Source organism: Pseudopodoces humilis, chromosome 4 (assembly GCF_049639895.1).
Source record: "Pseudopodoces humilis isolate 2021_Gansu_Grassland_sample_001 chromosome 4, ASM4963989v1, whole genome shotgun sequence".
NCBI lineage: Eukaryota > Metazoa > Chordata > Aves > Passeriformes > Paridae > Pseudopodoces > Pseudopodoces humilis.
Window position 1 is genome coordinate 13,510,115 of NC_142203.1, and position 15,495 is coordinate 13,525,609.

Sequence of the window (15,495 nt, forward strand, 5' to 3'; positions counted from 1 at the left end):
GTGAGATCTCAAACCATCCTTAGACAGACTGTGGCATCAGTGCCCTCTTAAGGCTCAAGACAAGATTTAGTGTAATTAAATTGAGAACAGATTTAAATGCTGATGCACGAGAATCTGAAGTTTCTCCCCATATAGCTTTCTTTTCCTGTCTAGTTACATAATCCTGTTGCACAAATGCTGCATTGAATTGCATGAGTGAACTTTGTAAAGGTCTTAAAGGTGATGGATGCACTTCAGCTGCTAGATCCAAGTCCTGAGGATTCAGGATGTGAAGACCTGAAATCCACCAGTGCAAAGATCTAACATTTAAATGCATTTATTCATCCAAAATCCTGGGCCTTCCACCTAAACTGCCACAAGCATTAAGAGAACACAAACATGCAGAACCATATTGTACAGCTCACACTACTGAGCCTTGTCTTGATTCAAGCATCATTGTGGGCACTGTCTCTGAGCCAGCCTCCAGACTTTAAAGTGAGAACCACAGTGAGAAAAGGAAAACAACAAGGTAGTTCAGTTCTATAAATAAAGTTTACTTTCCATTTTCCAGCTATGCTGAAGCTCTGAGCTACGAAACCTATGAGCTGGCAATGAGATCTTGGGATATATATTGAAGCACAAATAATAATTCTTTGAGCATTTCTTCATTAGTAATTCTTGGAGCAACCAGGTCTAGTGAGCAGTATTGGGCAGGGGGGCTGGAACTAGCTGTTTTTTAGGGTCCCTTGCAACTCAAACCATCCTATGATTCTATGATGATAATGCTCACCCCGGGAAAAGACCTCCTTCCCTCACACCATCTTCTACTGAAGAGGGAAAATTGGTTGTCCTGTCCTCTCTAGTGGCCAGCAGAACCTTATGAGATAAATCAAGCAAGTTCTACTTGACATCTTGCTCTTCTGCAACCCTTCTTCTGAGCGTGTTGTTCAAGGCTCATGTCCCAGGTCCCTGCAGGTGGACTCACACTGAGTCCAAAGCCCGACAGTGCTGGTAAAGTGGTGTGGGGATTCCACCTGCTGGTGTCCCAGCTCCCAGCTCAGGGCACAGCTGATGAGGTGGTACAGGTGAGCACCACCCTCTCTGGAGGTACCTCCTGGGTCCAGCTTCCCCTGGAAAAGCATGCAGGGTTGGAAGCTACCCATGCAGGTCACTATGTCATAATTCCAAGTGTTATCATTTAACCCTGGCTTCACTTCACCAGTAACAGAATTCTGTTGCCTTTTAAGCAAGGCAGACACCCTGGTTCAAGAACAGCACGGTGGCCATGCCCAGGCCACTTGGTCCATTTGCAAACACAGGAATCAATGTGATGGATGGCAAAGTGGTGTTTATTGCTGGAGAATTTGACCTTTTATAACCTAGGTCCACTGTGTTACTCCCATCTGCTTTCATCACAGCTAGGTGCTATTGGCTAATTGCAGGGGTCATTACCATACTAAAGAGGAGGAGGGGGTTACTATGTTTCCGTTACATCCCTATATCTTCTGAGCCGCCAGGCCCTGCTTCTACATATTCTCCCCTCTTTATCCCTAATCAAATTTGCTAGAATATAAGGTGTATTAGTCTTAAAAAGTTCTAATGTTATTTTCTATATATCTATCTCTAAACATTTTATCTAACTTATCTATATTATAAAAAGTTTAAAAGTAGATATTATAAACTTGAGTAAAATATAGGGTACACTATACTAAACTAAAAGGCTAAAAACTTATAAAATAGACACCGCAGTTTTTCATTAACAAACATAAGGCACATGCGGTGACCAAGTGTATTTTTAAAGGATCTGTTGCCTTTTTATAAACAGAATGTTAACTCTTTCTAGTTGGCTCTTAACAAAGGACACAAACTTATTTAAAACACATGGTCCAAAGATTAACACAAGTAAGATCATCACAACTGGCCCAATCAGGGTAGACACCAGGGTGGTCAGCCACAGAGACTGGTCAAACCAAGATTGGAACCAGCTTTGCTGGGCTTCTCTCTCCACCTTCCATTGAGATAGTCTGTCTCGTAGCTCTGCCATGGTGTCTCTCACTACTCCGGTGTGGTCTGCATAGAAGCAGCACTCTTCTTTCAGGGTGATGCAGAGGCCTCCTTGCTGCATGAACAGAAGGTCAAGACCTCGCCTGTTCTGCAAAACAACTTCAGAGAGTGAGGAGACAGACTTTTCTAGAAAAGATACGGATTTCTCAATTCTCTGTAGATCTTCATCTACAGTCATCTGTAGCTGAGAGAGACTCTGACTCTGGGTTACCAGGGCGGAGACACCAGTGGCTGCACCGGTCGCTCCCAAGCCGAGCAGCACTGCTATTGACAATCCTGTCAGCAGCTCTCTTTCCTGAAGGCGGCCTGCTTGCTCAAGGTACTGGTTCACTTCCTCTCCGGAGTGGTATAGGACCCTGGGGATGATAGCAGCTAATACACAAAAGTCAGCAGAGGAGTTAAAGCTTTGGGTATAGATGCAAGGGCTTAGCCCACTGTGGTTACAAACCCACATGCCAGACAAGGGGGCGATTGCCCATTTCTTAGACTTGTCAACCTGCATGGTGGTCGCACAGACTTTTTTGTCAACGACAGCAGCTTTGCCTACGCAAAACCCTCGCCCGGTCATGTGGCTGATGGTGATTCTGTGAGAAGGTGACTCACTGCGACACTGGACTGGGGCCTCAGCATTAGACCACATCGGCTGGTTGTTAAAGGCCACAGCCTCATAGAAAGGGGGCTGTGTGTCATAGCACAGCCAGCAGGATTCTGTGGCATTAGGGTTGGATTGATTTAGAGGTAAAAAGGTGGCATCTAACATTCGATAGAGCAAATCGAAAGCAGTGGCTTCAGATCTTTGGGGAGAAGCTTCTTGCTTATGCAGCGGGTACAGACTATTATATCATGGGCTCTCAGCTTGTACTACAAGGTTGGGGCCAATTGCTTCAGGTGTCATGATGGGAGTCGGATAATTTGTACTACTTCACCGGGATCTTTGCCAGGCTTGTGCAAGAATACCGACCACATTCTTCCGATGGTCCAGCCCACATCTGCTGGCTGCAGGACCTGCATGATCATTTGATGACAGACTTTAGATTGGTCATCATAAAAGCCAAAAAACACTTGCTCTATGGAGTTGAAACTGGGACGCATACAGCCTGCTGGGCCCCAGGTTACTTGCAGAAACTCGTCTGCTTTTGGTGGTGCCCACCTGTTACTCAGGACTATTGTTTCGCACCCCAAATAGCCACAAAACCAATATCCTAGTTGTCGGCAGTAGTCTTTGCCTGGGTTGGTGGCTGAGCACCAGTATGACTGGTACAGCTCAAAGCAAGGGTGGATGTTATGAGTTACTATACCAGGGAAAATGTCTCAAATGAGCACAAAGAACCTTGGGGTGCCTGCTGTGACTACCTCTTTAATTACCTTGTTCGAGGCACAGCCTAAGATCCACCTGAATGGTTGATGGGGGTTATGTTCTGCACTAACCTGCTCACTGCTAGCAAGTCCTAAAAGCAAGATAACACACAGAAGTCGTTGTCGCTTGGGTTTCACAGGCTCAGGAGTTCTGGTCGTCTTCGGGTTGTCTGGTGGTTCATCGCCTCCTTCCGGCACTGGAGCATATGCATCACGTGGGCGCCCAATGATCCAGTCCTGCAAACAAAACTTCAGAGTTTTTGTCAGTCTCATTTTGAAGGTCTGGTTTTATTGACTTAAGTGGACACCACTTTACTTTACCATCTCTTTTAACTGCAGCGTACCCTCGCCCTGTGAGTACTAATCTCCAACCTTGCTCCCACTCTCCTAACTCATTTTTGATTATGACCTGTGGGCCCTCTTCTAGAGCTTGAGTGGCCCAGTGTTTTTGGGAGGGACTGTTTGTTTCATCTCCTCTAGGGAATTGGTTCAGTGCTAACAGTGCAGTTGCTAGCAAGCGCGCCTGGTCTACTTGGGGAATGGAATTGTTATAGCCTTCTGTTTTTGCTAACACTTCTAGCTTGGCCTTCAAGGTCTGGTTTGCTCACTCAACGATGGCTTGTCCTGTGCTATTGCACGGGATGCCTTGCACCAGAGTGATACCCCATTTGGAGGAGAATTCCTGGCTCGGCTTTGAGATAAAATTTGCACCATTGTCTGTTTTGATTTGCTTAGGGATGCCAAGCCAAGCCATGGCTGTTAGCCAATGCTGGATAGTTGCTTTGGAGTTGGTTTTCAGGTGCTGCATGGCTATAATTACTCCGCTGTACATATCCACTGTTACTGCAAGCCATGCTCGGGGTTTCAACAGCTGGCACAATGTAAAGTCTGTTTGCCATATCTCTGAGGCTTTTAGCCCTCTGGGGTTGATTCCACAGGACCACAGCAGTGCCTTTTGGCAGTGGGGGCATGAAGCTACTACATGTTTTGCATCAGCAACTGAGATTTCACATCTCTTTGCTAGTGCTTTGGCTCCGATGTGCAGGGTTTCATGTAGCTGACGAGCTTCTTGTAGAGTCCACAATCCTTTTGCGGCAGCATCTGCTTTGTTGTTGCCGACCTGGAAGAACCCTTTGATAGGGTCGTGGCTGTTAACATGGATGACTGATATGGTACCTTTTCGAGAGGAGAGCGCTTCTTCTAGCATTAGAGCTGCTGTAGATGTCAATATGCGGGGTCCTGACATAGCCAGGCAAAGCTTGGCTACAAACATTGAATCAGTTACAATGTTAAGATGCTCTGTTGGGAACAGTCTGCATGCCAGTACCACGGCTGCTATTTCTAACTGCTGGACTGAGAGTGCACGATCAGTCACTTTGACGCAGTGCCACTTGTTGTCCGATTGCCACACCACAGCCGCAGTGGAGGTTGTTGAGGATGCATCTGTGAAGACTGTTGGTCCTGGCTGGGGCTGGTCTATGACCTTTTGTGGGAGGTCCATGTCGACAACAGCCAACATCTGAGTCCAAGGAGGCTTTGCAGAATACTGAATCTCTCCGCTGAATCCGACCAGGGCTGTCACCAGGTATTCCGACATCACTGTTGACTGTGTCAAGAGTTGCTTGCGGAAAGGCAGGAATATTTTGGCTGATTCAATGCCAAGGTGTCTCAGGGCAAGTTTTCTGCCTTTCATAATGAGGCTGCTGAGGTACTCATCTCCTGGGGAAAATGCACGTATCTGTTTTCCCAGGACTATCCACTGTATTGGGTGAGCTTTTTCTGGGGGGCCTTGAGCCAGTGCTCCTACTCCCCCTCCCTTTGTGAAGTGCATGTACAGATCGAGTGGTACTTGGGGCTTCCACCTGGCGAGGGAACTTAAAGATACCTGCTGTTCAATAAAGTCGAGAGTCCATTGCTTCTGCTGTCAGGGCTTTGTGTTCCCATGGATTTTTCCCTCTCAGGAGATCATACAGGGGGGCCATCTTCTCAGGTGGGATTAAGACGATGTTGCAGAGCCATTGCAGGGATCCCACCAGCTGCTGCACGTCATGGAGCGTTTTGATGTCCCAACAGATCTTTATCTGGGGAGGGGATATGTGAGAGCCTGTGATCCCCACCCCCAAAAAGGTTACACACGGCCCCTTTTTTATTTTTGCACTCGTGATTTCAAAGCCATTTGTTTTCAGAGTCTCTGTGATTGTTGACACTAACTGGTCTACCTGACCTCCTGAGGGTGCAGCAATCAGGATGTCGTCCACGTACTGGATGATGGTAGCAGTCGAGTTGCTATGACAGATTGGTGCTAGTGCTCGATCGACTGTGATTTGGCAGATTGTAGGTGAGTTGACCATCCCCTGAGGCAGCATTTTCCACTGGAAGCGAAGGTTGGGGCGCTGGCTGTTTGGAAACACCACGGAGAAAGCAAACCGCTCTTTGTCTTCTTTGTGTAAGGGTATAGAAAACAAACAGTCTTTGATATCAAGAACAGCACAAGGTTGGCCCTCTGGCACCATAGAGTTCATAGGTAACAGTGTTTGGACAGGTCCCATGGGTTGAATTTTCTTATTTACTTCACATAAATCGTGGAGGAGGCGAAATCCTTCTCTGGATCATTTAGGGATTACAAAAACAGGAGTATTCCACGGGCTAGTAGATGGCTCTATGTGACCTTGTTGTAATTCACAGTTAACTAACTCAAGAAGGGCGTCTAATCGAGGCTTGGACAGGGGCCACTGCTTGACCCACACCAGGTCAGATGATTTCCAAGAAAGCCTGATTGGCGGCAGCAGGTACACGGCAGTGGCCCTTAGGGTAAATTTGTCACCCTGGCTTTTAGCAAGGCTAGGGCGTCTCTCCCTAGCAGGGCTGGGATTCCTGTCATGACATACGGGAAGAGGGCAATAGTTTTTTCTGGCCCTTTTTCTGTGTGGAGTATAATGGCTATTAGCTGTGTGCTTCTCCGAGCTTGTGACAGCCCTCCAACCCTGCCTACCATGGGGGCATCCTCTAATATCCAGAGTGGAGGCCAATTTGTCTCTGGAATGACTGTGACATCTGCCCCTGTATCAATTAGAAAAGGAATACTGATAGACCCAGAGGGGATACTTTGATCACCTGAGGTGTCATAAAGGGGGAAGATCCCCCATACCACCAGCGGGTTGTCACACCTTACTGCCAGGGCCACCCTGGGGTCATGTCCACCAAGTGTGATCCTGCTGCCCCTGAGGCAGGTAAGGCAGGGTTGGCTGAGTAACCGGCTGAGTCATGAAAGTGGTCGCCTCTCGGGGGGGTAATGGATTTGGGGGCACCTCGGTCCTTGCAGGATTGGCATAGCTGGGCCGCCTCACATCCCAACTGGGAGAGGACTGTATGTGGCCCTGCTGTCCTCTCCCACTCCCGTTTCCCTGAGCCTTGGATCTGCATTCTCTGGCAAGGTGCCCCTTTTTTCCACAAGCCCATCATGGCCCTTTAAATAGGTTCTGCTGTGAGGTGAGCGCTGCTAGGCCCCCCCCCCCCTTTGGGGCAATTTGCAGCAACATGACCTGCCTGGCCGCATTTGAAACACGCCATTGTGTTAGCGATTGCTGTGCAGACTGCAGTTTGAATTGGGGCTATCTGTTCCTCCCTCACAACATGCTTAATCATGTCTGTGATATTTGACCCTGCCGGTAATGATTGGAGGATTTACTTGGTTGTCGAATTGCATTGTTGACGCAAGCAGTCTGCTATGACTGGGCCTTTTGCCTCTGGGGGCAGGGCCGAGGAGTCAACAGACTGAAGGCTGTCTACAAATTGTGTAAAGCTCTCACTTTTGTTTTGCTTCATGGTAGACCATGGTGATGGCTTAGCAATAACTCTTAGAGGCTGAGCGAATAGCTTCTCTGGCCACACGAGTGATTGTCATAACTTCGTGGGCCCGCATACCCTGGGCTTGTGCCTGAGATGTAACCATGGCTGGGTCTGTGTCCATTAACCGCTGCAGGCTGGAGCCATGTAGCGGATGGTCTGCCCCAGTTATTTGGGCTAGATATCTGGCACAGTTGTCTTCCCAATCTTGTTTAAAAACAATAATCCCTGCCCCATTGAAAAGCAATCTACAAGTGTGTTTTATATCAAAAGGGAGCAGGTCGTCACCTCCAAAAAGACCATCGATAAGGGAGGTGACCATGGCAGAATTAAGCCCTTTTTCTGAAATTGCTTTAACAATCATTTTAACTTCCTTAGGATTTATTGGTGAGTAAACTCTCTGTCCCCCCTCAGACATCCGGACTGGGAATGCTAGCGCATCTGGGGGGACCCAGGTGGCACCTGCTGCTCTTATCTGTCCCCAGTCTGTGAGAGGGTGTTGAGGGTTAGGTGTCCTTTTTTTTTTGTTTTTGTTTGTTTTGTCGTTCTGGCCTGCCCGGGGAATTTTTACCCATTATGTGCTGGGGCAACCTAACTACCGGTACTTAGGGGTGATTGACAACGGACAAAGAGTAGCTGGGCCCAGGGAGGAGGGGAAGGGGGCAGAAAAGGAGGGTGGAGACAGTTTTTAGCTGGCTTCTTCGGCTTCGGGGAAGGACGTTCGTGTGCTGGGTCGCGGAGCTGCTGCGGTAGAGAGAAGGGATTTTCGCCATCACCCAGACGGAGCAGTTGCTTCTTCTCCTTCTCCCCTCTTGGCTGGTGGCCTCGCACCCCCTGTCCTGCTGGGACGTGTGGCAGCCACCGCCGCGGAGCTGCTGATACACCTCAGCCACCAACCCAGGATCTCAGCTCGTCCCTGCTGTTTCCAGCCGACTGTTCCTCGGAGCCCTGCAGGAGCACCGGGACTGACTGCCCGAGGGGTTTGTGAAAAACAAAACCTCTCCTCCATCCCATCTCAGCTGAGAGAGCTGTCCCGGGGTCCCTGGTTCTGTGTTCTTGTTATTGCTGTAGTTATTGTTGTTTGTTTGCCTGGTTATACTAGTAAAGAACTGTTATTCCTATCCCCAGATCTCTGCCTGAAAGCCCCTTGATTTCAAATTTATAATAATTCGGAGGGAGGGGGTCTACATTCTTTCATCCCAAGGGAGGCTACTGCTCTCCCTAGCAGACACCTGTCTTCTAGAACCAAGACAGAGGGGTATCCTCTCTCAGTTCTTTTTTAATGTGGAGGGGGATATTCTTGTTTATCTTTATTGTTTCCTCTTTTAAGGACTCAGTCTCCCGACCATTCGTCTTCACTAGTATCTCGGTCGGAGTCGGAACTCGACTGGCTGACTACTTCCTGTTTCCCGTGCCCATTTGTTGGGCTCCGGCCCTGCCTACAACCCCTGTGGGCAGGCTGTTCCCTCCCTCCTGGCTCTCCCCGCCCTTCAGTCCACCCTCCACTCCGCCTTTCACCCCACCTTTCACTCTGCCCTTCACCCCACCTTTCACTCCTCCCTTCACTCCACCCTCTGTTCCTCCCTCTGCTCCACCCTCCTCTCCTTTCCCCCTCCCTTACATTCCTTCCCCTCTCTCCCTGACCACCTCCCCCGCATCTTATCTCTTTCACTTCAGTTTCTCTTTCTTCCTCACATTCCTTATCTTTCTGATCCCCCCGACTGTGTTCATCTCTCAATGCCAGTGCTTGTTCTTTGTTCTCACTAAGCACATTCCTTTCCCGCTCTATGTCTTTTTGCTCAGTGCCATTTTGAGGCACCTGGGGGGATGGTTCCCTCCGGGCTTTTTGTGCAGCACCCCTGGCCTCTTCTGTTAACTTTCTCCAAAAATCTTCTGCTCTCTGTTGTCTCTCTGAGAGCAGATAAGGATTTGGTGATTGAGGGGACGTGTCGCCCTCTTGGGCCCCTTTTGGCTCAGCCGAGCCACTCTCATCTGGGGGCTGTGAAGTCTGAGTGGCCACTCTGACCCCAAATTTCGGGGTGGCCAGCAGACAGTTTTTTGCCGCCCTCCAGGTCTCTTCAGCAAGGGTTTTAGTACATCTGTCCCACGCCTTAGGGTGGATAATCTTTACTAGCCGATTTATGACCCCAATATACAAAAGCCTTGCAATAGCAAGAGTAAAAGAATTAGGTTTACAATCTAATTTAAATCCAACCTTTATCAGTGCTTCCATCTTCCTTCTGGTCTCAGGGATGTCTCCCTCGCCAGGACTAGTCCAGCTGTCCTGGCCGCTGCTCCCGTTTTCCAGGCAATCCTAGCTTTCTGGGTTTGAATCCCGCTTTTCGAATTTGGCTTCCCGGGTTTCGGCACCAAATGTTGCCTTTTAAGCAAGGCAGACACCCTGGTTCAAGAACAGCACGGTGGCCATGCCCAGGCCACTCGGTCCATTTGCAAACACAGGCATCTATGTGATGGATGGCAAAATGGCATTTATTGCTGGAGAATTTGACCTTTTATAACCTAGGTCCACTGTGTTACTCCCATCTGCTTTCATCACAGCTAGGTGCTATTGGCTAATTGCAGGGGTCATTACCATACTAAAGAGGAGGAGGGGGTTACTATGTTTCTGTTACATCCCTATATCTTCTGAGCCGCCAGGCCCTGCTTCTACAGAATTCAAGATCTTAGAGCTCTTATTCTGGCTCTGCAACTCAGAGAACCCAAACAAAACAGCAATCACACACAGAGACTACTGCTACTCTTCACATCTTCCTTTGCTCTCTGAGCTGTTCACACTCACACTGACAGTCACTCTCTTTGTCACACTGTCTGCTGAGGAAAAGGCTGTTTTCACTGGGCAGTGAAATAACCACAGAGGCTAAAAATGCTCAGGAATGTATTAAAGGTCAAATACTGCAATTAATTTAAAAAACAAGATGAAGAATCTAGAAGAGAAGGAAGAGACTGACCTCCTTCCCGACTTTTGTCTGTAACTGGGAACCTAAGAGTTCAAAATATGGATTAAAAAACTCATACTTCTGCAGAGGTGAAGCTTGCTCTGCAGGATTTGAATCCAGAGTTTCTACTAAGGCTGTTTTCTAGCCATTAGGATGGTTCAGATTTCAGAGGAGACACTGTTTTTAGGAGGTCTTTGTATCATCATTTTTATTTTTTCCCTTTTTAGGGGGAAAAATACCTTGTTTGTTTTTCAAGCAAGTGGCATTTCAGACAGAAAAAAAGAAGTCTGAAGAGAAAAGCAAGAATCAGGTTTGGATTTTATAGTACTTTAAAAACCTCTCCCTTATTAAACCTGAATAATAACTACTTTGCAACCATATAAATACTTGCAGTGGAGGCCAGGTTTACACATGTTCTGTGTAAACTGCTGTGAAATTGCTTAAAGACAACTAGAAGCTGTGGTGATATAAAACTGTAGATTTGGCTTGTTTCTTCTCTTAGATTTTCATGATGAGGATTCCTTCCACAAACACTTAATTCCAAACGTGTATCATATCTTCATTAGTCACCTAATTACTTGGCTGAATTACACTGTTCAGGAAAACTCATCTCTTTGCACACTGAGGAGAGTAGAAAAATAAGTAATGTACTCTTTGGGGTGCAGAGCAGTGTCTGCTGTGCTTGTGCTTTAAAAGAGAAAGCTGATTTTCTGTCTGCTTTAAACTCCTCTCCACAGAGAGGCGCTCCTGGAACAAAGCTTCCTATATGTTTCAAAGCTGCAAATTTCAAGTTCCTGGATATAATAGAGATATAAGAGAGACCATCTGCCTTCTACTTCCTGCACCATGAGACAAGGACACAACTATTCCTGTACAATTACAATATTAAATTACTCCTTTTGGCCTATCTAGACTTTTTCTCAGTGTCAGTGGGAAAAGCCAGTTCTTTCCTAACATAAAAACAGCTGGATTAAGTCATGTGGTCAGAGCCATAGAGTCATTTCTCTACAAAGGGATGAAAGAGGGAAACAAAGGCAGGCTCTTGGAAAACGTTATGGAAATGTCATGGGCTGTCACAGTCCCACCTGGGCCATAGCAGTGGTGGGAGAAATGGTGCTCACACGAGTGGTATCTTTCACTTGTGTGTTGACCCTATAGTGATATGCAGAATAGAAAGGAACTCTGTAACTTACAGAGTAGTTATAAGAGTAGGTATGAATTTATTCAGCGCTGATGTGCATGGGGGATATCTCCTCTGAAAAGCATGCACACCTTTTTGATTTGGTTTTCTCTTTTTATCCTTTACAAACTAGGTTTACATGATACACCTAATACATATTAATTTCCTAACCCCGCCTGTCCTTGCTTCATATTACAATTAGCTCCATGCCCCTTTCAGTCCTTTGACCACCTTTTGGGACTTTAAATACGTTCCTTCTGGCTTAGGGTCCGAGGAATCCCCTTTATCCTGTGGTGCCTTTGTCTTTGCATCTTGTTTGTGCATTCTAGCTCCTTATCTTGTATCTGACCCTTTTGTGGATCAGGGTGTCAGGGTATGGTTTTTTGTCAAACCCCCCTTTTTAGTCAAGCATTTCTTTATGTTTATTTCCTAATTCTTACTTTCTCTGTTTCAATAGCAGCACCCAACCTGAAACTTTTGTGTGAAAAGCTTTTCTATGCCCCAGTCTAGCACCATGCAGGTGAGCTGCCAGCTCAGGACCAGTTCCTCTGCTGATGAACCCTCTCTGGCACAGACAGGGCCTTTGTGGTGCTGCGACAAACACCCTCCTTGAATCTGAGGAAGCCAATGGAGGCTTCCAAGGAGCCATAAGGATCTCCTGTAACATACAGGCATGCTGACAGGGAATGTACAGATATCCTCAAATTCTGAAATGGAAGGTCCCTGCCATGCCCTGATCCCTATTACTGGGCCAGATGTCCAGCTTTTCTCATCTGCAACTCCTCTTGTTTTCTGATAGCTTTTAGTAGGTCAGGTGCCAGATAATATTTCTGCAATGTGGCAGGTCCCTGTTGACAACAGCAGTGTCCAGTAAAGGCCAAGCATCCACAGATCTGATCATTGTACTTCCGCACCAAAGCGGGAGTTGGGCTTCCTAGAAAATACAAACCACCCCAGGAAGAGCTGTGCTGCTAAAAACACTCAGGGGAACCTTAATGGTAAGAGACCAGTAGCTGTTCTTTGATTGCATTTTACTGGCAAGTACCAAATACATCTCTCACCTCCTCAACCACTGCTGAAAGCAATTGTTCTTACATTGTCCATAGATTATGAGTGTAATCTATAATTTTATCATCAGATAAACCAGGCAAAATCAGGACTGCTGCACTTAATTTCTCAGCTCCCTTAGAACTTTTGTTTCTTATGGTCTGTGTACTAAAGGTGTAACACTGTCACAGTTAACAGATTAATGAAAGCTTGAAGTGTAAGAGAAGGGGCAGAGGATTTGGCTTTTTGCAAGTTATGTGATGCATGAGATAGAAACTGAAGGCACTGCTGCCTGTTTTGATGTGCCATTCCTCACAGCCTGTCAGTGAATGTACAGACCTCTTCTTTCCAAGGAGATGGAATTTAAGCACTATTGGAACAGTAAAAATGCACAAATATCTAGGGTGTAATCATGTTTAGTTACGTCACCAGAAACTGCAGAATTAAAACTTGAATGTAAATTTTCTTATTGGCTGGCTTGCTATTCTCATTGGACTGAAGTTAACTTTTACAGGTTGTTCATAAATCCCTAGAAATCCCTGATGCACAGTTTGAAAGCTACTGAACTAAGAAAGGAGGAACATAGATGTAGCAGCTGAATGACACTTTCCCCATTTTGTTTGAACTAAGAGGATAGGACTATGCCACCAGTGAAAGAGGCTGTGAACTCAATATATAGTGATTACTGTTATGTCCCCAACTTCTGTATTGTTTTTCATGTATATTAATTTTCCTCTGTCACATAAACCCGAACAGAGCTCATTTCACCTGGCTGCCTCCCTGCAGGACAAACCCATGGGAAAGCAATGCTCCCTCTGTTGCTACCAAGCAGTCAGGTAGATCAGATAAAGTGGGAGTGGAGAGTAGCCTGAGAAGAGTTCTGCAAGGTAGCACAGAGACTTAAGGCAGTGACTTTGGAGGAGCTAGCTGTGATTCTGTTAGGTGTGACAGGTGGGTGAGATGCCCCAAGAGAACTAGGGCTTGTGATCACAAGATTGCTTCTATCTGTCTACAGAGCAACTCATCCACTCAGTCATCCTGGTGGGGTGGCCTGTAGCAAAGTTCACAATAAAGTCACCTGTCCCTGTCCTCCCTTAATCCTGACTCGCCATCTCTTGGACAGCTCCTCATCAATCCCTGGGCAGAGCTCCATTCACTCCAGCTGGTCACTGACATAGAGAGTGACCCCTCCTCATCTCCCCCACTTGCTAAAGATTCTGTATCCTTCCATTCCACCACTCCAGTCCCAGAAGCCACCCCAGCACATTGCCATGATGCCAAGGAGCTGGCAGTCCTGCAGGTGTGCCAGTGAGTCCAGCTGCCTGTATTCATTCCCCATGCCTTTGCACAGAGGCAGGTAAGTCGGACTCTGATAAAGGCAAAGAAGTGGCTGGAGTGGCTGGAATTCCTTTGTGCTGCCATTCAGGTGCCCTTCTGCTGATCCGTGGTTCCTCCCAATGTCCTGGGCAGCTCTTACTAGCCCTGGCTTTAAACTGAAAGGCCTGAAGTTCCCCTACCACAACTTTAAATTAAGGCTCTCACCAACTTGGCAAGCCCATCACTGAAATTCCCCGTGTCAGAAGGACCCCAACAGTCCCCAGCTGGACCCCTGCCTGTGGCACCACCCCTGTGACCATTTGTTGGTTTGCCAACCACATTTCAAACCCCCTTCCATTTGACTTTTGGAGAAAAAGCTACCTGTGATCCAGAAGATGATGAAGGGATTGGAGCATCTCTCCTATGAGGAAAGGCTGAGGGAGCTGAGGCTGCTCAGCTTTGATAAGAGATGGCTGAGAGGGGACCTGATCCATGTCTGACAGTGTCTGCAGGAAGAGGGATGGACCCTTGCGGGGCCCAGCAGTGGGACAAGAGGAACAGGCAGGAACCAATGCCTGGGAAGTTCCACCTGAATGTGAGGAAGAATTTCCCTGTGCAGTGACTGAGCACTGAAGAGATTGCCCAGAGAGGCTGTGGAGTCTTCATCACTGGAGATATTCCAGAACCTGGACACAATCCTGTGCAATGGGCCTTGGAATGACCCTGCTGGAGCAGGGAGTAGGACCAGATGACCCACTGTGGTTACTTCCAAGCTGCCCCATTCTGTGACTGTGCCAGGCATGTCTTCCCAGGAATTCAGGTGTCTAGGTCATGTTTTACAAGAGCTAAAGGTACCAGCCTGAGCCAGGATTAGACAAAACTGGAGCTGCTACAGCTGCACCCTGCACCTATACCAAAGAGCTGTTGGCTACCTCAGTCACTATAGGCTGTAGATTCCTGTGGCCCCTGTGAGCCCACAGAGCTCTCCTGTGTGGCCCGGTGGAGACCTCCCTGTGAGCTGGGACATTGCTCAAGGACACTACTGGAGGCTGAGACCCCCTTACCTCGCAGCTGATGTGTATAATAAGGTAACACATTTTGCATTAAAATTGTATATATTGTATACTGTATTGTGGTAGTGCGCATTCCTGGGCATTCCTTAGTTTCTGGGTAAACCCTCCCTGCAGCTGTGATGTGTTTTTCCCTTCCCCTCCCTGTCCCTGAAATGTTATCCCATTGGTTGGTGTTATATGTCTCCCGCCCCTCTCCCGAGGTTTGAAAGTACCCGGGAAATGTTTCCTCCCTCTTTTTTTCCTCCTGGATCCCAGCCTGAGTAAACATCCGACGTTATCCCGGAGGGAAAAGCAGCCCTTTGGTCTTTATCTTGGTCATGAAGAGCCTCCCTGCCCTCCCCTTGACATAGCTAGCCAGGATTAATCAGGAGGGACAAAGGGGGGCTACTTCACTGTATGTTCATGACATTTATTTATCCAGCTATAGCTTTAAGTGTAGAAGTGTAGCAGAGTCTAATCATGGTTTAAATCATTGTTGAAACCAGAAACTAAAACGTGTTTCAATTACCATTTCATTACAGCTTAATTATTATTGTTAAAGCATTGTTAAATTATAATTGAATTATTCCTTAATCATCATTTGCAATTTATTTGTCATTAAGTATAATTTTATCATCATCTAATCATTATTAAAACTTTTTTTGTTATCCCCACAATGATGAATTCTCTTAAAAAT